At 37.3% G+C, this 24,789-nt stretch overlaps 1 long non-coding RNA gene across 7 annotated transcripts in view; it reads right to left on the reverse strand.

Annotated features, from left to right (window-relative positions):
- Positions 1-24,789, reverse strand: part of LOC136790683 (uncharacterized) — a 387,684-nt gene that overhangs the window by 292,230 nt on the left and 70,665 nt on the right. The gene's annotated exons all lie outside the window — the stretch shown is intronic.

The raw sequence follows: 24,789 nt of genomic DNA on the forward strand, positions 1-24,789 counted from the left end.
AGTACGGCTTTCTCAGTGGGTCATCTGCTCATGCTACTCCTACCATATTCCCACATGCCCACTGTCACCCTTGCATTTTCACTAATAACACTGAAAAAAAAATATTTATCTGCAACAACAAGTAGTTTTCAGTCAGCCAGTGACTTTCACTGCAGCCACAGTCATGAGTCCTAACATATGGTATGGGCAACAAGAAGGAAGAAGACAAGTGTCATAGTGATAGTGAAATTACTCCTTCAGGCAGCAGAACATTTTCAGATGGCTTAAACTGATCTTAAATCTTTAGAAGACTAAAGACCAATTGGCAAAACTGAGGGGGCACATACAACCAGCAAGGGACAGAAATGAGTAGGGGCAGGGACTCTGAAAATAGCTGCACCCCCAGTGAATTTGTAATGTGGAATCATAGCCTCACTATAGAAGTCCCATTTATGGGGACATACCCAGACAAAGAATAAAAACCACTGCTAGCTAATCTGAGGGGTTCAGACCAGCCCCAAGAGCTTTGATAACACCACAGGGAGTCAGCAAGAGTCACAAAGTATGGAAATGGCAGAAATTGCACCATCATGTCGCACAGCCAACATCACGTCACACAGTCCAGCCAACATGCAGAAAGATTTAAGAGAGGCAGAGAAGGCAAGGTAATAGAACAGAGAGGATAGATCAAAGGGAGCTGGGGAGGAAGAAAATGCAGAAAAACAAGAACAACCTTTTGCTTTAATCCAAATAAAAGTATACTACAACATAGTAATGGTGGAGGAAGGGGGAGAGAAAGCTCAATTTTGCATATGCCGTAATTATAGGCAGATATTGCAAACACCAAAAATCTGCTATACATCTCAAGGCTGGTGTTAGCAGCTCAGATATACAATAACTCTCTAGAGCCAAAATAAGACTCAGTTACATCAGGTCAACAAAATCAGGTTTACATGGGTCTAATGGTTGACAAGGTTGGTTCAGAGCCTGTAAAACTGACATACATTTTCCTACTGTGAGGGGTTTAGATCCTCTCCTTTAACAAATCAGGCACCTCTGGAAAGAAAATATTGTGATTTCTCTATTTACTTACTGCACTAGCCTGTGGGTAATTCTTTTCATGTGCATATCAGCACCACTAACAAAATATTTTACATCTTCTGTAGCAAAACCTGACAAAAAGCAACAAGGGCCGTGTGATCTGGCAGAGAGAAGTTATAGTGTTCCAACAAAGAGAAATGGGAGAATTTCAAGTGAACCTTGCATCTTTTTCCCCTTACGGTTTCATTCCTGAAAGATCAAAAGATGTATTTATCCTCTCCTACAGCCTCAACGATAAATCAACACACACGCAGTCATCTCCATCCCAGTGTAAATCCAGGACAACCACAAGGAACAACCAAAATCACTTCACAACCCATACATGTTTCCAAACTAGAAGATCTTGTTATACTTTTTTACCTCTATGATCTACCTCCTGACAGAATTGGTCAACAAAGTTTGAAAGAGATTTTGTTACTCAATATGTTGAATAGCAGCTCTACATTTAATTGGCCAGGCAGTTACAGAGGTTTTCATGGTTTGGGGTTTTCTCTTTTTACTTCCTGAGTAGTAAACTAGGAGTGATCTTTCTCAACAAATAGAATGTACATTAAAATTAAATCAGTCTGTTTCTAACAGAATAAGGAAAGAAGACAACGGATCCAACAGAATAGTTTATTTGCTAAATACAAGTTATACCCAGCACCAGCAGCCTTTCAATGAAGTTCTGGTTCCAAACAGGGGCTCAAAGAAAACCAGCTGCCTTCCTGCTAGAAATCCCAATGCCCTGGCTGGCCAGCCCAATGGTCTCTTTTCCTTGGTCAGATGCTAGCTGACCTGCTGCAGTTTGCAGCATGTGCTTTCAGCCTGCATGTGGCTCATTGACATTTCCATTCTTTCAGTGAAGAACCAGACCAATCATAAGTGTATTGATTCATGCCAAATTACATTTCTCTAAAATAGAAGTGCACTCTGCTTTAGTTTTTAAATAGTAGTGCTGAGGTAGATACAAATGATACTTCATCAGTTCCTTTAAAAAACATCCCTTTTTTTTTTCTTTGACAATTCCAAAATACATCATACATCTCCATCTTTTCCACTGGATTTTTCTTACATTTATTCTCTGCTGATAAAAAGACTTTTCGGGCTGCACTGTGCATAATGTGCTCAGCCTCAGCTGATGGTACAGCTTCCCTCATTTAGGTTAGTCCAATGTCTTTCACAAGTAATAAATAAATCTTCTCACTTCTAGGGTCTCTGCTATTGAATTTCAACTGTCTTTAAAATGTCACTGTTAATTTAGAGATGACAGCAGATACACCATCTGCCTCTGCTTGATGTCTCTGCTTCCCTTCGGTAAGATAAGAATAAAACTGTCTCAAGAGGATTTACAAAAACAATGATTTTATGTTTATTGTTACCTTCGTGACAACATTCAGCAATAGTCTTCCCCATCGTTGGCATGTGTCCCTCTAGATTAGATCAGGCATTCCTGATAATTCAATCAAGAGTCTTCACTACATCAACTGTGGACCAGAACTATCCCCGTATCCTCTCCCTACTTTGACATCATCCTGGGGCTTTATTCCATAAAAATAATCAGAATTAGCCCAGAGATCTAAGGTTAATGGACATGCTGAGCACTCAAAGCATGTAAAAGTCACATTTTTCACTAAGGAACATTTGGAGCATGATTGATTTTCTGCTTGAAAAACTGCAAGACAACCATTTACTCTTATCTTCTGGGGAAAAAAATATTACAACTTCATAGCTTTCTAAACTTAAAGCTTATTAGACAAGATAGTAAGTAAATAGAGTGTTTGAGCATCCTTTGTCTGAAAGAGATGATGGCAATTAATGCGAGAGGTAAAATATATTTTATTAGAATAAAACTTATCACATGTAATAAAACTTCACTGATCAAAATTTGCTATTTCAGAGAATAGCCAGTCTGTTTAAACACTGAATTAAGGATACTCAAATAAAAGCTGAACCAACCATACTAAGAGCCATATCTAGAAGGAACATCCTATGATATTTCCAATAATGCAATATGCTGTGCTAAGTACCATGCTACTGTAATATGCCCAGGTTCATCCTGTAATCAGGAAAATTCTTAATTCTCTATTTCATTGTTGACAGGGATCTTTTTAAATTATTTCATTTTTGCACCATGTTTATTTTTGTAGAAATGGTAGTTCAACCACTAGAATTTTTTAACACAGTGATTTTGTTCTTCCATTGTTGAAAATTAGAAGTAAATAAAAGCAAGCTTTTCAGAAGAGCTATTCTCACAAGATAGTTGGGGTTTATCAACTCAGTTTTTAGAACCCTTGAGAAGTCACACTCCTATAGTATTTTATGTTTTGCATACAATTTACAGAACATTTTTCCCCAAATATATTTTCAGAGAGTAATTTTGTTTGGTTTCTGTCTAAAAGCATAAGCCATCAACAGACAATGCAATATGAAAGGTGCTGTTCTATTTTCTACTATTTTCACTGATGTGCACAGTATATTAAAAAAAATACTCAAGATTCACAGTCTATTTCTCAAAGCAGAGTCAAACATAACTATTCTCTGTATCATGGGAGAAGTGATTATGTGGCAAGTCTCAAGTGCTAACTCTCCTCGTTCTCCATGTCCCTACAAAAGTTAAAAGTAGTCATAAAATATCTGCTGCTGCTCAGCCTTTCCAACAAACACCTAACAGGCTACACCACCTTATAACCAGTAGGAACAGGAGATTTTAAGAAGACCTCTGTTAAACAGGTTTGAAGAGATTTAAAACTCATTTGCTGCTTTATAGTTTTCTAGGCACATAGCATGAGGCAGTCATTTGACAGAGATGCAATTCCTACATTTTGCATTTAAGTTAACTTTAAGCACCTGCACATGAAGCTATCTATTCTGAGCAACTGCAAATCTAACAAGTTCTAAAAATGTACACACACTTGTGACATTTAAGAACACAGCAGTGAGTCTCACACCTGATCTGTTTTTTTTTTTTTCCTGCCATCGAAATCTTCCACCAGTCCTTCTGGACAAACTTGGAGAGTGGATTTACTTTCTGCTCAAGAAGAATGTAGTAGCACCCAGGCAGTCTTTAGAGCATTACACCACACCAAGAGAGAATCAAGCAGGTTGGCATTTGAAATACACGGAAAATATAATACTGACAAAACTGTTACTAGCAAAACTTTTTTCTCCCTTAGCAGAAGTTACGGGTGGTCTTAGCAAAAAGAAAAAAAAAAAAAAAAAGAAGAAAAAAAGAAGAAAAAAAAAGATTAAGAAAACCTTGGCTGCAGCTAACTCACTGGCAAATGCAAAACCAAATATCTGGCACCAGGTGTGAAAGTAGTGAGACACCCCAACCTCACAGTCATTACAATTTTGCAAGATTTCCAACTCAAGTAAGATTTCCCAGCTCACACCTCCTTCATCAGCCCTCATCACACTGGCTGAAATTATCTTGGCAGTAGGGATAATTATTCATCAGTTACAATAAGTGTTACAGACATAGCTGAATCAAATGCAGCGCGCAGGCCGGATACATGGCTTCGAGAACTCCCACTGCGTCTGCTGAACACTCGTGTGGGGCAGCTGGAAGTTGTGCCTGCAGTCAACAAAGGCCCAGCAAAAAAAAAAAAACTCTTCTTGCTTATCTTTGACTAGGATGGACACTACAGCCTTGCAACTTATCACCAAGTTAGATTATCTACTAGACAGTGAGGTGTACTCATGCAAATACTCCATTTAGGGTACTCATTTTCTTAAGAGAGAATCAAAACCAGAAATCCATAACTAACCCCTCATTGGTCCCTACCCAATAGATACAAGGTTGATCTCCAGCTCCCTTGTCAGTAACTATTTGCTTGTCCAGCCAAGCTTTTCCATTCCTCCTTATATCAAATATAACTTCAGCCCTTCATCTAGGTCCCTGTCCTTTATACAGCCCTCCATTTAGGTCCCTGTCCTTCACACAGATAGAAAACAGGGAAACGTTTATCCTGCCATTTGCCATCGGGAGCTTGGGATGACATATCAAATGGCAGGCTTTCATCTGGATATCATTTATTCATTATATCACTACTTTACATTAAAGAAAATGTACCAGTGTGAAAGTATGAACAGAAAACACATTTTGGCTGTTGAATTACCTGGAAATTATTAAAGTTAAAAGCTCCTGAGTCAAACAGAGAAGCATCATATTATCAGAATAATATGTTAACGTTTCAGTCTTGCAGCCTCTGTGGATCTTTTGAAACACCTGTGGAAATAAGGTTTGTGCTATTACGATTCTAAGAAACACACTGAACCTAGTCAGTTTAATTGTTCAAATTATCCATGTGACTGAGTTTTATGAGCTAATAAAGCACATCCTGCTATAAATATAATAAATACTTTGTACTTAATTCTACATCGAGTCTATTTTCAACAAGTTCTTCCTAATTTCTTTACTCTTCTCTGTTTTTCTGTTCCTCAGGTTTCATTCAGTACAGCTGCTACTCAGAAGACCCCTGACGTTGCTTGCAGTGGCATGAAGCTGTGAGAGCACATCATCTATGGTACAATGTGGAGTCTATCTTTAAAAAGAAAAGATGCTGCAGAGCAGATTTAACTCTTTCTGAGGAAACCATGTCAAAAGACTCCAGCTCTGTCTTTCACCACAGAGGATGAAGAACCTTTTCTTCCTATCCCCTTCTCCCTTTGTTATGCCAGATTCATATTCCCAAATTCATCACACCTCAACATCACATACTCTCTCTTCTCTTTTATTGCCTCCTTTGAGTGTTTTGTCATTGATAATGGAGTCTGGCATACCATTTTCCTTACCTAGCATTAACATCCCTACTTATTCAGAATTGTGTCATAAAAGTGAATGATGGCAAAGTTTTATGATGTCTAAAAATGGGCCTAAGTGGTGAAACCTGCACACTAAGTGAAAATTTTCCCAACTTGGGAGGTGTAGGGTTTCAAGTTCTTCACAGCTTTTCCTTGTTTTAAATGAATTACATATTCTGCTACTTTATTATGAATATACTAGAGCGTTTTCATTTCTAGTTTCTGATCATAGAAAAAAGCGTAGCCATTAGAGGTAAGAAGCTTACGATGTGATAGTTTATCATTTGGTTCAAAAACAGAGAAAATGTTAGAAAACAATTATTGTATTAATGAATTTGTTATGTATTTTTTCTACATATTTTCTACGCATTTTTTTCTAGATCTAAGTGTTGAAAAGAGAGAATTCATTCAAAATAAAATGTAAACACTAGCTAATTTAGCCACAGTTTCAGAAAGGATTTATGGCCCTCACAATATACAATTAAATCATTTTCTTCACACCCTGAAGTTAAAATTAACAACTACATGAATCTTTGTCTGTTAGAGTAGAAAAGTAATCCATATATACAACATAAAATTGGCTGAGATTGTTCTTGCGCTATGCAGGTGGTTACCCTTCAGCAGAGAAATGCAACAGACAGCTAGAGTCCTGTTTTAAGCACTGCAGCCAGATCTACTGGAGATGTTCTGTCCAAACACTATCCAAAAAAAAAGGGGCGGGGGGAGGGACCTTTTAATTCTAGCAGTGGATTATAATGCAAAATAAAATAATTACTCAAGAAACAGCCCAGAGAACATCTTAGATACCATGTAGGTATCTAAGAGGGAAAAAAAAGCATGCCTTCTCATGTAAGATGGTCATTAACATATATGACAAATTGGTGAGCTTGAACCACAGAAAAAAACATCTTCTTAATAGCATTGCCCAACAGTTTATGGAAAATACAGGGCACCTTTCTCAATTGCTAAGTCTTCAGCTAAGACCAACATAGCAGCCACAAAAAGAAGATGTCCTTGCTTAGGCAAGCAAGTGAAAGATGATGGAATCTTACAGTAGTTGTCCTACAGATAAGTTTTCCTCATGGGCCCTTGACTTCACAGAGAAAGAAGCAACTGCAAATATCATCTATGGCTGAAATTTTAAAACCTCTTACACTACTATGACCTGTATCACAATAGCTATACTGAAATATTAAGGAAAATTAGTTTCTGAGGTTTTCCCCAGAGCTTGGTGGCATGCTTAGGCAGCATTAAGTGGCATTTTACAGCCATAATAATGATTTGCATCCAGTACTTTTGCATTCACCTAACAATGCCAAAACTGTTTCTAAATGGATTGCACAGCAAGATAAAAAGGACTCTGCAGCATCCACAGCACCAAATTCATGGAAGTTTTGCACTCATTTCCACAGTGAATATAGTGATGCCATAGTCTCAGCAGGAATTTATCTTCAAAACGTTTACAGCAAGGAATTAAAACTATACAATAACTTCCTAAACAAACAACTAGGAGAACCTTGGAAATGACCTAATGATAACAAGTAAGTGACAGACCATTTCTGAAGCCACACAAATTTCACTTCTTTCTCATATGATGCCTTCCTGTACAAAGAATACCTGGGGTGACAACATCGGATATCTTGAGCTCTGAGCCATTTCCCATTCTCATAAATTCATCTAACACATCCTGCTTTGTTTACTTAATAGAAACCTCTAAGGAACTATGAACACCAAATCACTTTAATGAATATTAATATTATGAAGAGTAGCAAAATAAATAACTGGAACAAGACTGGAAATATATATTTGTATATCATAGGGGTATATATGTGTATATGCATATATAGAGAGTGAGGTATAAAGATACTACATTTTGAGGTATGGGTTGTTTTCTTCCTATTGAGGAAACCAGGATGTCCATATGGGCAACCCAGAAGTAATGTTTATTGGAGAATGCTATAAAGTGGAAGTGATCCCACTTTGAAAACATCAACTTTACTTGACCCCCCCAACCCCATACTAATTATATTATTTTGAGCATCTTAAAGCTATAAGCAAATTCAGCCACTTCTGCAAAAGATTTAAATGTAAACAGATCATCGATTTAACAGAAATTACTTGCATCAGGCTGGTGTTAGTTCTCCTTCCTTTTACACATATGTTAAAATAATCATGTAAAAGGATTCCCGTACTGTGTCTTCAAATCTTTCAGAGGATGATTCATTCTCTGTATTCATTTTTGCTAGGCGCAGTACTAGGCACAGTGCTTAACTTTAACTGAACATACCTTTTATATATTTAATATGGATTCAGACCAAGGTGCAGAGACTGAATGACTCTTTGCTAATAATGCCAACAGACTGAAACAAAATACACGTGTAGGAAAGAAAGCATGGGTGAGAGGGAAGTGCTTGGCAGAAAGAAAGAAGCTTTTGGTGATTTGGTGGTATGTGAAAGGAACTGGGCAGCCTCCCACTGAATTACCTCTTTCCATCTGCCCTGTCTCCACTCATCAGCATACTGGGCCTATACACTTCTCCCCTGAGTAAGTCATTTGGAAAGCAATAGGAAAAATGCAGTAGCTCAGTCAGTAACATTCAGGGATTTGGGGACTGGGAAGCAGGAAATTGGCCTGCTAAACCATGACTCCATCTGTAGGGAGGATACCTACGTATATAGAAGGGATCTGCCCACCCCTGAACAAATCTCTCCCCAAACAGGGCAGGATTTAGGCAGCAAGCTACCCCTAACTACACCATGAAGGTACACAAGGACTTTTGGTGGGAGCTAATCCTTCCACAGGTAGCATTCAGTCTTTGCCAGTCTTGCCTAAGGATTGATTTCCTGTCACTTTCGTATTTTAAGAGGCTCACATGCAAGTTGCAATGAAAATCATAGAGCTTTGCATCACAAGGGTGTTCCAATCAGTCATTTTCCTCCTCTGAAGCTGTTTTACAGCTGTCAGCAGGCCTGTACAGTCACTGAAGCACGCTGAGACAAAGTGGGTGCAGAAGGAAAAGCTGAAATTTGAAAGTTAATTTGAAACTCAGATGCATCTGTGCCAGGGGCTATTTTAGTTTATCTAATCTATACTAATTTCACATGATGAGGGCAAAGAAAATCTGTCCCGTAATTTATCACACTCCAAGATTACCCGCAAGACTCCCATAGCAATTGAAAGAGATGCAGTGATAAGGTTGATGGAGGGAGAGACAAGTTATTCTGTGCGTGAAAAGCACACCAAGACATCTTCACCAGCTGCCAGTTCCTAATTTTATGGTCCTTCTAAACACATAAACTTTGTCTTCCATGAAGATCATCCAACTGATTGTTGATGGCACATCCTCCTAGTATCACTTCAGCTGTATCAGGAACGTAATACAATTTCTTGGCAAATAAAAACAGCTTTCAGGGGAACAAAAGGACAAATAAAACTCCAGACCAGCAGCAAGCTGGACAATGACAGAAATGTCTCAAATCTCTCAATGACAAACCCACTCCCTACTCACACACCTACTGTGGTCCATAACCAGCCCAGCCCAGGTTTTGGCTATGCAATATAAGGAACAGAACTGACAGCAGGTCCTCAGCTTCTTGCCAGCAAGGCTCAATATGACATTTCAAACTGAAGATGAAATTCAATATGTTACAAAGTCCTTTTCTAGAAAGCTTTCCTTCAGAACCAGTGCTCTCAATAAAAATCTCACATCCAGAGAAACTCAGCGAAGGAAAGAAGCTTCTCTGCTGTGAGTAAAACATTGCCTTTATTTTTTCCCCTGTAACAATGAGGCTACAGGCACCATGAAAGTCTATAATATAAAGAATATGCATTTGAATAGTTACTTCCCAGGTCACATCGTAGGGAATCAATGAGACTGGTTCATATCAGAAAAATCAAAGGATTTCCTTTTATTTCTCAGGATGTACAAACAAACTTAAACTGGAAACAGAGTAAAGGAAGGCTTTGCTTCTGCTAGGTATTAAGTCAGAGACGTCATGGATGGAAATGTCTCAAAATGCTCACTGATTTATTTTCGCAGTTCTCCCAACTGTCTTCACACATTTATTTGTGATCCAGATATTTATGTAACACTCTGGATTTCATCAGAGACCAGTGAAATATTGTCACAGGGCAGCCAAACTGCCTCAAGATGCCTCGCCAGAATTCTAACTTACATACTACATAGGAACATCTTCTAGCAGGCTTTACAGGAGGGACTGGACAAAGCTGCCAAAGAAAATAGAATTTAACAGCCAAAAGTATGTGAAAATAACCCCCAGAATTGTGCACTTTATCTCTACTGGGGAAACGGTAAACATTTTATTTTTCTTTCCTTCGTAATTCAATTTACTTTTATTTCCATTGTACTTTGGAAAGTCATGTCACACCAAATCATTATTATTTCTATCAAGTTTTAGACAGACTTATTTTTACTTCATTAAATCACGTAGCAATAGCACTAACATGAATCAAGGGACTTAGGCAATTTCATCTGTTAGTACAAGCAGGCAATGTCCCACTTCTTATAAAACACCCCAGCATCTCTTGGATTTGTCACTGCTGTGATCAGTAAGAGTTACACCATACAGACTATTCCAGTACCAATGGACTGTGATTACTGTTGTTCCTGCTACTGAACAGTCACATTTAGGAAATGCTTAATGTCATTGCAGCTACAGAGTCCACTGATCTGTCAGTTCAATGAAGAACAAGTTTACTCTTCTACTTTAGCTCCACTATGTTTAGGAAATGCTGAATGTCATTCCACCTTCTTGTCTTATCACTAACCCTACACCTAGAAACTCTTCTCCCCTTCTAATGGGGACCTCAGAGAACAGCAATTTACAGACCTGCTTCATTTACCCTATCCTGCCATATTCTTTCCCCTCTATTGTAAAAAGAGTCCACTGTATCTGTCAGCTCAATAAAGAACCAACCTTCTCTACTTTACCTCACATTCATTTACATAAATACCTAGACCCTCTTTGATTCGCCTGTAATTGTTTTCTTTTTCCACAATCCTCATAAAGAAAGCCTCCACCCACTGATTGTTTCTCCATAATATGTTTATTTTATCCATAATATGGTCATAACATTCTTTTCCATCAGTAAATGTGAAGATTCACAGTGGACTCTACTCTTAGGTTCAGTTGCAGACTGGTTCTCCATGTTTTAAATGGATTAAAACCAACAGAAAACAGCTTCTCAGCCTAGAAGGAAAATTTATTAGAATTTAAAAAATTGCCATACACACACTGCTGTAGCATAATAGTTCTTGTAGCCATGCCCAAACATCTGGTAATTATGAACAAGCCTGTCAAAAGTACCTAACTATTTAATATTGCTGTCTTATTCTATTAGTAGTGAGGACTCTTACCTGGAGTCATAAATGTTTTTATGCCTTTAGAACCTGAGTTTCTCAAGTCACCTTCTTTTTGCTAGTAACACTTGCAAGCAAACTAAAAAGTAAAGTTCGGCTTTATTTCAGTGAGGCTGTACTCCTAGATGGCTAGAGGATGTCATAAAATCCCTCAGTACCTCAATCATCTACGCTTATCCACGGCGCTTGGAAACACAGTCCTTGAAGAGCTTCCAGTGCCCACGACAGGCAATGAAGAGGAGTGAAGCACTGGCCCAGTGATGCACAGCCTTGGCTCACAACCACTAATCAGCTCTCAGAGACATAATCAAAATTTACAATGGAAACCACTACACCAACCAGACAGCCAAAAATCCCCATTAGGATTAAAAAACACCCCTGAAATGGCTATCCCTGGCTCCTGAAAATTAACCACAGCTGTTGCTAAAAACGAGTCCAGTTCCACAGGAAACCCACAGAACTGGCAACTTGAAAACAGTAACAAGCTTCCCTGAGCAACTTTTAATCATCATCCCTCAAGAGCTGTGGAGCCAGAGCGGATGCATCATCCATTCTCCAAGCAAACCCCATCAGAGGTCTCTGTGCTGGCCTTCTCCACTGTCGCTCACAGGTCTCTCCAGCATGCAATGGTCAAAGAGGAGTCATTGAAACTTTCCAGTATGGTTTTCAAGAAAAACACATTTCAACATACTTAGGTACACAGCCCATGAACAAATGTACAGCAGTTTATATGCAAATACTCACTGTTTTCCCAGACATTTTGGGCCAAACTGTGAACTAATTGGAACCTTATGCAACTGTTGACTCTAGTGAGAACAAACAGGTGTTATGTCAATTATCACAGATTATCTCATGAAATAGCCCTAGTTTGGGGTTGCATGATGACAGCTTTGTACAGCTGACATAAAAGGTCTTATAATCAACATAACCAGGCACAAGAGGCTCATCAGTGTTACAGGGAGGAGTAGTATACAATCAAAGGAAAAGTAAAAAAGGCCAAGGTTTCCTCCAGTCCAGAAAATCCCAATGACTGTTATCTCCAAGGAAAATTTAACAACTTGCACAAGTTAGAGCACGCATAAGACTGCTCTAGTATATGCCAAGTAAATGTTTCAGTGCATGGCTGTGATAAAAATTGCCTAATGTAAACCACTCTTATCCAAGATGTTCTTTTATTTTAGGAGGGTTCACTCATTTTTTGCATAAATAGGAGAAACAATTGCTTCATGCCCAGAAAATCAATTGAAACTCCCTCTATTCTGCAGAATTAGCGTGTCTTCCTCCAGCACTAAACAGGACTATTGTCTAAGTTCTACTCAAAGTCCTACACCGCACTCCATTTTCTAAAGGAAAAAATTACCTGCAGCAGCTCTTGCACTGCTTGACCTGTCAATTACTGAAAAGTAGCCAGAACTCCTAATTTTTTTTTCTATGCATGTACACCCTTTTATCCATTTAGTAGTCAAAAAAGCTGATGCCATGCTTGCTTCTCCTGACTACAAAGGAAGCATCAAGGAGTTCAGGATTTTCTAAGACACAGAGGATGCTGGCTGTTGAGGATTTTCTAAGACAGAGGACGCTGGCTCTCAATCAGTTATGTAGTGGTTTGGGGCTTTAAAAACCTGTCCAGGAATCCCAACTATTTATATTTAAACTTAACTGGCTATTTTGATTACAGATGATGGAACATAAAAAACTTGATGGGACAGTAAGATGTAGGAAATACAATTTACATTACTTGTTTGAACACAAGGGTGATTTCTACACCCTTTAGCTTTAAAACATGAATCTTCAAAGGACAGAGGGAGTGGGAATTCAGCTTGATAGCCTATTTCCTGAGCACATATAAAGATAAGTCTTTAATATTGTTTCACCTATTTATCAGTTTGCTGAAGACATTTTTAGAGCATTTCTCTTACCCGTAATTCAGAAAGAAAAGCTCCCTACTTACAGCTTGAAACCACATCAATCTTCTTGAAAATATTTAGGGAGATGTTCACATAGGCAGCACGAAATTCTGACATCATCCATAGTTATACCACCTCAGAAGACCACAGGAGCTTCAGAAATGGAGAGGTAGCATGCCAGTGCCTGCCTTGGCATATAACAAATGTGTAGCAAGCTGTATAACTTTGGCAGGTACATGAATGTTCAGTAAACAATTTAGCACTGGTAGCTGCTCCAGATACTTTCAAGGCTAGCAGCACAGAAGTCTGTTTATATGTGTATGACATAATCAGTCTCGGACAGTATTTAAAACACAATCTTTACTTGTTCTTAAAACCAGACACTATAATATACAGCTGTATTTGCAGCCTTTGGACTCTGGCACGTGTACTAGATGGACTTCCTGCATACAGACGAGTGCTGGAAATGTTGCCTCATTAGGAGAAACTCTTCCCACATGCACTGGGACTGTTTGGAATTCCAGTGCTTGAGAAATTACCTCACTGTTAGGCATCACCTAATTTGAAACACAATCATGCCAGACATCTTTCCATTATCACTTTAAGAAAATTTGCCAGCTCTTTATGGGATTAAGAGACAATAAAGGGAGTAGTTGCATCATGCCTCCCAAAGCCAAAAATATTAATCCATGAGTGAAACCCTCTGATGTTCCATTACTCAATGCTTGAGGTACCTGTACTAATCATCTTTCATGGGCATACAGAGAGATGAACATTAGAACAAGTTGATAACCAGAAGGCTCGCAATATGTGTTTTCTTTGTATTTAAAAAATAAAATAATAAACAATCAACTTTTAATAAAAATATCTATCTTTTCCACATTTCCATTAGTCTTTAAGTATTTCCCCTCAACATCACAAAATAATAATAAGAAGAAGCAGCAAAAAACATCTGGTGTAGTTACATTAAACATCCTGAAGAATTAAAATAGTGTCTAATTTAGTCCCCTGAGGAAAGATGGAAAAAAAAGTTAATACATTTAATGACTGTGTATATTGAGTCAGTGTATTTTAAGAATATGAATCTTCCCTGGAACCTATTCAATAACAAAAAGGAAACTCATTCTTCAAGCAATTCTGGTTAACCTAAGAGTTGTACTTGGGATGGTGTTGGTCCTGCATTTTTCTTAGAATCACTTAACATTGTTGTTATGCAATCATCCACAGAGCTATTTCCAGGTGGCTTAAAATAAATTGGACTCAAACATAGTGTATCAGATATAAAAATGAAGGTAATTCTCTTGTCATTTCATTCATGAAGTCACATGCACAAAGTTTATGGTGGAAAAGTCCAGGGGAAATAGTTAAGGCAAATTAAAATACTTATCCTATGCCTTCTCCTACCGTCACATATGCTGAATATAACTGGAATCTAAATTATTAGTTAGGACAATGTTCACCAAAATTTTCTCTTACATGTTAAATGTTTCCACATCACTATCAATTTCACTCAATAAAAAGATCAGACTTAGCAGACCTCAATTTTTTACTAGCTCAGCATCTGATCCATTACTCACAGCTTCTGAAAAAACAATCAAGAGATTAAAAATAGTTCCACAGATATATGTATCAAAAACACAGTCATCCACTAAAATGTTGGTTACATAAAAGCACAGAGACATTTTATATGAATTATTATGCAACAATAAAAGGTCACATGGAAGAGATTTAGAAACAGATCCAAATGCAGTCAAACAAAACAAGAGTCTTTCTATTACTTTCAATAGTCTTTGGATCAGCTCCTGATTTATTTATCTGCATCTATTTATAAAGACCCTCAGGGTGCCAATTGACTCATTAGACTGAATATAGATCAGCAAAAAATATCCTTGTGATTCTCATTTCCTCCATATTAAGGAAATAGATTATCCTGAGTGAAGTGATTAGTTGGAGAGTATAACTATTGATTTCTAATGAATAATGTCTGGTTTTGAACATTTTTCTGCACCTCCTGCCAAGCCCCATGGAGATATTTTATGAGATATTATTCAAAAACTGTACGTCTGCTAAATTAAACATGGGGCTCTGCGGTATTTGAAAATTAAGTTTGGAAAAATCAAGGACTTTTACCTACACAACTTAGTGAAAATAAGCAGCTACAAAGCACACTGCACTTCATTGTTTTGAGTTCTTCATCCCATTACTAAAGTTAAATCCAGCAGTTGGGTTTATAGCTTATTTCCACAGATTTCATATTTCTCATCTTTCTCATTTTTCAATGCTGGTTAGAACTAGAACTTTTTTCTGTCCTTTTTGCAAATGAAAGCTAAGAATAGATTTCTTCATAGCATGTTATTAATATTGCTGCTTTGGTCTATGATACTCCTTGTTTTTCTATGTCACTTTGAAGTTAAACTCTGTTCATTATTTTTTGACATTTGCTTTATTCTGCTTTCACCTCAAAGAAACTCTAGACACTTGAAAAGCTATTTGAGATAATGATATTTAGATGAATCATTTTGTTCACCTTAATATTCTTTTTTGGTCTTTAATATACACAGGGACATCTGCAGTTAGATTTGTTCAGAGTACAGTTCAGTGCGTCAGTCCACTTTTCTTACTTGTCAAAATAGTTCAGTCAGGCTCTGCACTGATTTCAGAACCAATTACAGAGACACTTCCTAGCAAGTATCTCAGTCACCCTGTTTCCAACTAGTTAATATTTTATTTCAATTCTCTTTGAAGTTTTCTCTTGGTAAACTCTTACATTATTTACCAATAGAGATACTTTATAATAGTTGTAAAAGACATCAGCAAAGGACATCTTCATTGTGGCCTTTCTCATTTTCAAAGAAATGGTATCCTCTGTGCATTTAAAATAATGTTAATACATCACTTCTTTTGCTTTTGGGGGGGGGGGGGGGGGGGGGGAGGGGGAGGAGAGAGAGGGAAGGAGGAGGAGGAGACACCTCCTTTCCAGAATATCAGTGCAAGGCTCAGACAACACTTAAATCCCACTTATGGTCATGACAATTTTCATGCTCAGACAGCTACACAGAGGGAACTGATTTCTTTCTTTGACTTTTTCTCCCACTTCACGAACATTCTGTCTACTTTACTTTGTTGTGTAGCTGGACTTTCTCCTCAAACGTGATCTGCAAATGACAGGTGCCCCCAAATTACCGCTGTGTGACAAACATGAACTCAACTGTAAAACAACAAAAACCACTAGAGATTCACTGACTGAAAAAAAAGAGTATTTGCTGGCACTTGGAATGTGATTATATGATGGATGGGCTGCAGGTTTGCCTTTACAGCACTGTTCTTTGGTACCATATGGATCATAACTTTGTTGCCTATGACAATTTGGACAAATATCTGTAAATGGCAAGAGCCCTGGTCTTAGGTAGTAATGTGTCTCCAGCCCCTGCCCCAGCTTGCCTTAAAGACAATGTATCCATGTCTTAAAGACAAAAATATTTGTCCCAGATTTGCTCTTTCTAGAAACAGGAACAAGACAAATTCCTCCTTGTTTCTATTTTCTACAGTTGAGGAGGAAATTATCAAAGTCTGTCATATAAACATTTAACCATTCCCTGTATTCTACTGTTTTCTGAATGATTACTTTTTCCCTGAATGAATACCAACCAAAAGCATTATACATTCCATAGGAAGACAAGTAACCAAGAAGAACAAGTTCTTGAGCTTGTCTCTAAAAAGCTACTAAGCCACTTTTGTAGTGCAACCTCACAATATAAGGCATGTTCACCTGTCCTCCAGTAATCTCCAGAGACCTTCATATTACTCGCAGAATCTAGTTATGGGCAAAAGAGAACATACGTCATACATCATACATCCAGCTCATAAATTAGTTAGCATATGTGAAGTCTTAAAGATGTAATCCAAACACAACCAATTATTATTAGTCCAGTTGCATTAATACACACATATAGTTACCATAGTAAAGACTGATATACCCAGACTTAGTATCTATCCTGTTTATTTACGTCTTCCTCTGGCTCAGCCTTCTTGGGGCAGCAGGCTTCATCCTCCAGAGCAGAGTAAGAGAACGTCAAAGCAGCCCAAGTTCTCTTAGGAGCAACGCCAGTGGGAAGGGGAGAGCTATCTTAGGTATGGGGTCTACTTGGGGTTGTTCAAATGTTCTTTCTTTTCACTGCTTCCCAGCTGAAGTCTGAAAGCTGAATCAGAGCCTCTCCAAGCCAAGGGGACCTGAGGGTTGTTTCTTATGCAGGGATCACCCAGGGGCAAGTCATGACCAGCGTTTTCACAGAGTACCATACCAAAAGTACTGTCACTGTTTTGAAATTATTTTAAAAGCACTCTTGCTATCAAACGGGCTTGATAATGAAGTCTTTTTATATTGTTAACCACACATTTTCTATGTTAACTGGACCATATTTTCAATATGATGTGTAGCTAATAGAATATGAAGAAAACTACACAGACAAGAATTTAACACAATAATCTAAACTGAGAAACTGAGAGGGTGGGGAGGGAAGTGCTGCTAATTAAAAGCTAAATCCATGCATTCGTGTTCTAGTGACAAGGAAAACATCTAAAACATCTAATGGTGTAGCATAAGCTTATCCTAAACTAAATTCCATTTAAGTGGGTAACTTATACTAACACCAGAAAAGGCAAAGCTATAACATTCAGGATAGGAACGTCAATTGTTTTAAAAGCAAGCATTTAGACTAATGAAAGATGTTTCCCATTATTAGACTCTTATAAATACTTACTAAGCAACATTAACAACATTGGTAAAAGAGTCATGTATAATATAACATATGCTGTGTATCATGTATTTGCCTCTGCTTATGTTATGCGAATGTTATTTATGAACAGTGAAGTTGTAAGTTTAAAGACCCATTTTGGGGAACAAAGTTAGATTAGGCACACTCAATATAGGCCACATTGCTTTTCATCAAGTCTTGTAACTTAGAATTACAGCACAGTGACTCGTGTCACATACAGCCACATTTCAGCACTGTTTACTGCACTCTGCGGCCTCTCCCTGTCAAAGGTGAGCAACATGGTACCAAATTTACATGGGCTTTAAACTAGCTTTCAGACTCAAATTTCAAAACATGTGGGACTAATTTTGAAGCCAAAGTCAACCTTTAAATCAAGTGACAACAAAGAATGAATCACTTTAAACAAGGTCTTTAACCATCACAATGGGAGAAGCCATCAAACAGCCCTTGCTTTGTTGGTGAAGTACAGTTTAGGTACATGGTGGGCCAATAAACTCTGAACCAACTTTATTGGTGATTAAATATGCTCCCTCTGGTTAAGTATGTGCTTTATTTAATTTCAGTAACTTTTCTTCACCTATCCATCCCCACACAAACACACAATCTCACTGAAATATCAAAAATAAAGACTCACAAATGCCTGACTCCAATAATACCTACCCAGAAGTACCCTTGCCTGCACTAGGCTTACTGCTCTAAAGACTTATAAGATACATGTATTCCAAATGCTCAGAGGCATAGTACCGTAAATATCAAAAAACAAGCATCTAAAATCCACTTTTATTTATTGGAACACTCCAACAGGAATGCTTGTTCTTTCAGGGAAAACATCAGAGGTGTTTAAACCTCCCCCCCTAGAGCTATTTACTATAGTCAAAATTTATTACTATATCAGTCAAAATACCCTGGAATGGGACATATAAAATGGGACATATAGACACCCACATCTCTACTAGGGTCACACAAAGTGAAAGACCCCACTACTCTTGCTTTGCAGAAGCTAAATAAAGTAGTGCCACCTCAGAGCTAGAGGTGCAGTCTGTGCATGACACACCACGTGAGAGACACACACAAAAAAATAAGAAAGACAGTAAACTCATTAGATGTTGCAGCCTAACACAATGCTACCAACAGAGCAGAAATTCCTAATTGGTAACATACCATTGCTTAAAACAAATTACCCACAAAACCTGATAATGGTGAATGCATGGAGATAATGATCAGCTTATGACAACGTAATAAGAACCAACTTAGTTTGCCCTGTTGCCCGTTCCTTTCTGAAGCCCAATTAAGAGTCCGGTTTATGTTTAGACCCTCATTTCAGAAGCTTTTCATTCTGAACCTTCAGGGTCAACTGAGCTAAAAGTAGTACACAAACCATAGGGCTACAGGGAACTGCAGATTTATCTATCCCTCTGTTACAAAATAAAGACATTAAGAGATGCTGAATATTTTGAGGAGAATCTACTTTAAAAGGCAGGTATACTGTGCCTATCAAGATATAATAGATTGCAAAATTAAAGTTGCAATAAATAGCTTAATGAATTGCCACTTTCTCTCCGGGACATGCTACCCTGCAAAGAGAAAAGTCAGTCGTCTGCTTTCTGGGCTGACAAAAAATATTCCCCAGGATGTTTAAACTTCCGTTTTCCATTCCCCTGTTGTGATGTGAGTCAGGTGAACTAATAGCTAATGGGTATCATGGACAGCACTGAATAACTGACTCACAGCATGAGTTTCAGCAAATTAAACTTTCTGAATAATTTGCTGCACTTGCAGACTTGTGTTACCATTATCTACCTTTTGGGACACTGAAGGGATTAAATAGTTTGTTTAACACTTGAGAGCAGATTACCATGTTATCTGTGTAGCACGCAGATCATGGAAAGTTAAGGCCCATACAAGTATACCACCCGAGAGCAGTGGTTGGAAAGCTCTACCTGTTATGAGCACAGAAGGTTCTCCAGTAGCAACAACTTTCAGAGCTTAACTGAAGTCATGGTGCTAGGAGAACTTACACCAGCTGAGACCTGCCAAGATGCAGAGATATTAAAACAGAAGAACTAGATCTGAGCTTGGAAACCCATAAAGAAGCAAAAAGGCAACTTAAGTCTATACCATTTCTGAGAGTGCTCCCGCTGAGATTCCTGCTGTGCCATGAATGAGGCCAGAGCTGAACAGGCCAACAGGTATTTCAGCACCAGCTTCAAAAGTTGCACAAATAGACTCAACGTTATAAAATGTAGGTCTAATGTGCTTTATAAAAAACAAAGGTAGTTTTACATTTTTTTTCTGGGCTCAAAAATAAACGTAGAAATGGTAAACAAAAAGATATACTTTAAATAAAAGCGTTGAACCTGCACAACAAGTAACACATCGAGCAAAACAAATGATGTGACACTACCACCACTAGTATGAGTCATTCATTTAGTTAAAAACCTAGTAAGGGTAGAAAAACTGAAAACTATTAAAACACAATAGTACAGAAAGTCCCATTCCAGTAAAGTCCACACAAATTTGAAAACCTGGAAGTAATTCTTCATCAGATTTGACAGAAGGAAAAAAAAATAAGCTAACCTGTTCAACAAATAAGTAAAATGTGATAATGTTATTGTCAAAATGTCATGAAAATGTGATAATTAGGAATATATCCATATCATTTCAATTTATTCTAAAGTGATTTTTTGACACAGAACATTCAAGTTTTATTAATGACATTCAGCTAACAGCAATTGCTACACTTTTAGTTTTAACTACTTTGAATCAAGATGAAAAACTATTAGAATCAAGGGTATAAACTGCTGCATATTTTTTTCCATATAGGATATCAATGACTTATTACAAATAATATATTCATCTTTTTCTGAGCTATTAGCTTTGCAAATATATAATGATGAGTTTTACAGTATATATACACACTTCATATTATTTAGTGTAGCTGCAGATATTTCTTAACCATAAGCTTTTTGGCATTGGTAAAATGTTTTAATTACAAATTGTATCAAAAAATGTCACTCTGTCACTTTTAACAGGAACAAAAGTTAAAACACTGCCAAATTTTACCAAAAGCAGGTGAGCACTGCAGTCAAGGAAAACCAGAAACCTGAAGGATAGTAACTAACATATCTTAGAAAATCCCCTGTAACTCTAAGTTTTCAGGATAACTGAAGTAGAGATGAACTGAAAAAAAAATATATATATATACTCTTCCCTGTTAGTTATTAATAGATGCACAGGGCATACCCGAGACATCAGGAGGAATACATTAAGTGAGTGCGTTTATATTTTGTGCAAACAAAGCAAAAAATCACTACTTTTTACCCTATGTATTGTTTTCCCAGATAAATCTGCTGTCTTTTTGCAGGGAAATAGCCTACTAGCAAAGCTATTTGGAAGCAAATCTACATGCTACCTACCAATCATTTCAAGTAAATTATAATTATTTTCTTTGGCACTTCGTGAAATGTGACTGATTGTATCTGGGGTTTGATGTCCTCAGTGACTGGTGCTATCATGCCCTGCTCACAGTACCGCTCCGACAAAAACACCCTCTGCCAAGACAAACAATGGCCTGAAATTTGGTGAATTTTTCTCGGCAGAGATAATGAGGTGTGGCTGACTCCCATCAAGCTCAACTGGGCAAGTGCAACTGGGTTATTCCAGAGGCAGTGGGAAGGGCTGGCTGAAAACCAAAAACCACTTTATTTGCAAAAGGGGGGGAAGCGGACGACATTATTAAAAAGAGCCTGAAGAGATCTCAGAGTACCCACTTCAACTGAAAATAAAGCAGAGAAGTCAGCAGCAACTCGCAGGGTTTATGAACTGGGATGGTCTTTCACAAGTCTTCTGCATCATTCATCCTACACAAGCTCTCAGAGACAACTGCTGGTGATGCTGAAACTTCTCATCCAATTATCCAAGTACTTAGGGAGGAATTCTATCACTCCCAGATGATCTGAAAATAACTAATTTGATTATCAGTCACCTCCTTTCTTTCTTTTACGCTGAGTACTTTTCCCTTTGCTGCTGATACTACGCGAGCTTTCTTATCCTCTTAGTGAAGGCTGAAGGAAAAAGACATCTAATATTTGAAAATTCTTGCTAGCATCTATTATTATCTTTCCTTCCTTATTTGAACAGTGGACAAGCTCTGTCCTAGGTCTTCCTCTTAATATTAAAGTGTCTGTAGAATGCCTGCTTGTTATCTATTGTGCGCCTTCTTTCTATGTTATATCATGCCTTTGACTTTGAATCCTTGTTTGTTCATCTGATCTCCCATAGTACTCATTCCCATTCCTATTTCCTTACTAGTATTTTCACTATCTAAGTCACTGTTGTTCTGTGGATAAAGGATTTCGGGTTCCCATTCACCAATTCAGATGATTTCATCAGAAAATCAGATCTGATAAGCTACGAAAAGAATAGATTCCTTGCTGTTCATTATAAACATTTCCTTCATTCCCGTGATTTACAGTACTAATACAAGACTGTTGCTTTACCTAGATGTTTGTCTTTTGTTGTAGATAACTCAAATATAAGTAAGTATTTCTTTTTGTGACCCATAACCTAGGAAGAGAAAAAATGTGGATTCAGCAACCATCAAGTATATAATTTGGACTAATAATAAAAGTAACTGAACTTCAGCTTTGAGGGTTGTGTTCAGTTCCCTAAAGGAACATGAAATGTATCTTTGTACTAATGGTATTTTGTCTGCAGTGTGTCATATTAAATTAGCAGTAAAACATTACCCATCTGTCCTGCTCAATTCCAAGTCAATATTCATTTAGCAAATGCTTTCACAAACAAGTGAATGATGAACAGGCAAAAATGATGAATAATAGTTAATAAAGAAATAGCAATAATACAAAGTTCATACAACTTTACATCTACATAAAAATCCAGTTCTAATCATTCATAATTTTGGTAAAAGTTTTCCAGGGCAGAAGCTTTCTTTGTTTGGTCTCAGTCTGAAAAGATCTTTGCCAAGTATGACAAAATATGATTCAGACATCTTATACGTTACCAGATCACAACATTGTTGAAGATGCTTTCGGTTTTTCAGATAAAATAACATGTCTGGGAGTTTTTTTAACCTCAAACTTGGCAGGTGATGCTATCTTGAATTAAAAAAATATATATACCATATTTTAATCTGTCATTCACACAATGTTGCCATTGACATCAAAACCTTGTATCAGTAAGAACATTCAGGTCAAAATGGCTGCCAAATATTATTTCAAAGAAGTCACGTTCATTTTTACATCTAAAAAAGCTTCTTCAAGTACTTGACAAACATTTCTTCAGCTCTTCAATTGCACAACACAATTTTTAAGCACTGAAACTAGTAAGGCAACCAAATAAGTGACTGAAAAAAACTAGATCTCCACATATGATTGTTTACATCACTCAGACATCTCTTTTTTTTTTTTCCCTGCGTCAATATATTTGTATTGGATATCCGTCTGGGAACTCAGAAATACAGTTTACCTTAGGATGCAAACTATAAGCCAATACATGGCTTTGCTGTATTCTTCTCTAAATAATTGTTTCCATATTTTTGGCTTCCTTTGGAAATAGTGTCAAATTGTTTTGATTATTAGCTGATGAAAATGAGAAGACTTTCTTTTCATTATGTTGCCATGCACATCTCACCTAATTCAAATTATTTCCTTTTATGTCATGATGCACAAGTGCTGTTAGCCACTTCATTCAATAAATTTATTTTGTTTCCTTTCTTTATTCACTAGATTCTCAGGGTTATAAAGAACTTCGAAACTTACAAGCATACTGCTCACACATATATCCAGAACCTTACAGGCATAGAAGCATGAAATCGTCTCCAATGGTAACATAAAGCAGCAGATATTCGTCATACTTCAAAACTTTTTGAATCTATAAACTAAGCCTCCTTACTGTTCAGGGAACAACTGTAGTAGATGATCACCTCCTTTCCCAGATGCTAAAATGTCATTCAGTTTGAAAGCATGGCTTGCCACTGTCAAAGTGTTTTGCTTTGTTTTTTGTCCAGGCAACTATAACAAAGCTGTCGTGACAGGTTTGTAATATAGAGTTGAGCGCTGTTTTCTAAAGAATCTTAGTATTCAGTTTTGTTCTGCATTTATCAGATATTTTGTGCAGAAGCAATTCTCTTCTGACGTGAATGCAGCTAAATCAATTCGCAGCAGTTGAGAAGCTGGCTCTGATTTCTTTACTGTTCTATTAATTTAAAGGATTACTGACAAGAAAATTGAGTAAGAGTTGTGCAGCACTGACTTTCACTTTATTCTCTTTCTCCAAGTATTTGTTTCCTCTAAAGAAAGGGGTAATGAAAGACCTCTGAAGGGTTATGAAAAAATATACATAGCATTCCTCTTTTCTAATTAGGCCATTAGTGGTATATTTCAGAAAAAGTTATGTCTGGAAAGTTAGGGTATTTTTTGAGCACTGTGAAATGAATATATTCTGTACTCAAAAAACAGAATTTAAATCCTTAATGATTCTATTCTATTGTTATGGGGAAAAAAAAAAGTGGATTATAGAAAGAAAGTATATGAGAAATGATGAGCTACAGAAAAGATATGGTTTTATTCTCCATTTGGCACATACACGTCCCAGCAAATGATTCTGAAAATGCTTGGTCTATTTAGGTAAATTGCGCACAAAACCCTTAGACTAGAGCATTTGCCTAAGACATTGTGTCTATATACGCTCCTAAGCTTCTAATTTTTGGAGCAGAAAAACAGCTGAGTGATTTAGAATAAAAACGAAAACAGAAAAGATTCAAAGTATTTTAATTACTGCCTATACTAAACTGCTAATTACCCAAATCTGCAAAAGGTTTTCAGTGTTTGACACCCACAT

Source organism: Anser cygnoides, chromosome 4 (genome assembly GCF_040182565.1).
Source record: "Anser cygnoides isolate HZ-2024a breed goose chromosome 4, Taihu_goose_T2T_genome, whole genome shotgun sequence".
NCBI classification, from domain to species: domain Eukaryota; kingdom Metazoa; phylum Chordata; class Aves; order Anseriformes; family Anatidae; genus Anser; species Anser cygnoides.